Below are 1804 nucleotides of genomic sequence, written 5' to 3' on the forward strand. Positions count from 1 at the left end.
TACTTGACGTGAGTGAAGGCAAGAGCAGTCTAAAGGAACTAGCTTCCTTTCACGATGATAATAAATAGCTCTAATCCTAGAACTATCCTGTCATAGGATAGCATGGTTATTTGGTGCAGTATCTCCTGGTAGTGCATATTTGGTACCAAATTTAATGTAAAGTGATTTCAATACATGCTTATTTGTATTTATACAAAACATGTAAAATATATTAGTAGAATGATGCCTTTCTTCTCTTACCAATCCATGAACAGTGTGTGAAGTTTTCTTACTCCAATAAAAAAAAAAGCAAGCCTGTAGATGTGGTTGTTCAGAAACTATGTAAGCAGTGAGGTGCTTCTGATGACTGCTTTTATTGGACTAACTGTGTATGCATCTGATAAGGGTGTATAATAGTCCTTGAGATTTGAAGGCTGACAGTGATCCATCCATCCAAAAAGTTGGTGAACCACTGTTGTAGAGCTGCCAGAACTTGCAAACTATTTCTTGGCTTTTAACACTTCCCAAGCAAGTTTTTTGGGAGTTGATCAGCAACATAGGAGTGACAAGAACTTCCAGGTCACGGAATTTTGTCCCCTGCTGTCGCAGGATATCTCCTCAATTCCATTTCATGGTGTTCAGACCTCACTTGGTATCCAGCCTGACTTCCCCAAGGTGTCCCTGGAAGGCTGTGTAGAATATCTTTGATTAGGCACCTTGGAATTTCCAACGTAAGTGTGTTTATTGGGGGTCTGCTGATACTGATAGATGATGATTAACTAACTATATCGGCGAATGCTGATCTGATAACTGATTATTTAGTAATGGTGTACGGCATTTTTAAACTACTGACATACGTGAACCTTTCTTGTTTGTTTTTACATCTAACGTACGTGCATGCATGCACTCGCACCTCCTGCCTGCTCTGGCCCTCTGAGGAAGGCAGAGACTGCCTTATTCCCATGTACCTTGCCCACGGTTCCTACCTACAGCCTGTGCTGCGGTCCCTGGCAGGTGGGGTAGAGTCTTTCATGGACAGCAGCGCTGGGCACGTTTGGAGCCCCAGGATATGCTGCTGCCTCGGCACTGGTAGGCCCTGCACAGCTGAGCTCCCACAGCCTCTGGGGAAAAGCTGCTTTTGCAGATGTGCCCGGTAAAGTGCAATGTCCCTTGCACATGGCTTTACCCCACCCCCATGCAGCCCACCATCTCTGCAGGAGCCCTGGTACTCTGGCCCTTGCTGTGAATATGGCATTGCCATGGCAGTGACAGGAGCCAGTAATTAGGGGTGCACCAGTAAAGATTTTTTTGGGAGGCCAATACCAATGGTCAACTTATTAACTAGCCATATTGGCTGATGCTAATCTGATTGCCAGTATGCAACCTGGCAACTTGGAGACCAGCGTCTGGCCAGTAAGTCTGTGGGGGATGGGGAGGGGTGTGAGGGAAGGAAGCAGTGTGTGGGGGAAGCCAATTGAAGCCCCCAAGTGAGGGAGGAAGTAGGCATGGGGCAGGCAAGATGGAGCCACAGGTGGCTCATACAGGGGGTTTGGTTCCCACTGCTGTGCACACCCTGAAGGAGGCATGGGGCTTGTGTCCCCCTGGGTTTGTGCACAGGGCAAGGGCGGGTTGCCTGCAGGCTGGGAGCTGTGCTGGCTTCTTCCCAGCAGGGGCTGTGCTCAGGGCTAGGAGGGAGGCTGTAGGATGGGCTACAGCCACACCAAAACTTGATGTAGCGCACCTTCCTAGCACTGCCCGCCCTTGCCCTGTGCACAAATCTGGGGGGGGGCACATGCCCTGCATGCCTCACCCAGGGGTGTGTGCA

Source organism: Alligator sinensis, unplaced genomic scaffold (assembly GCF_000455745.1).
Source record: "Alligator sinensis unplaced genomic scaffold, ASM45574v1 scaffold1742_1, whole genome shotgun sequence".
Classification (NCBI taxonomy): domain Eukaryota; kingdom Metazoa; phylum Chordata; order Crocodylia; family Alligatoridae; genus Alligator; species Alligator sinensis.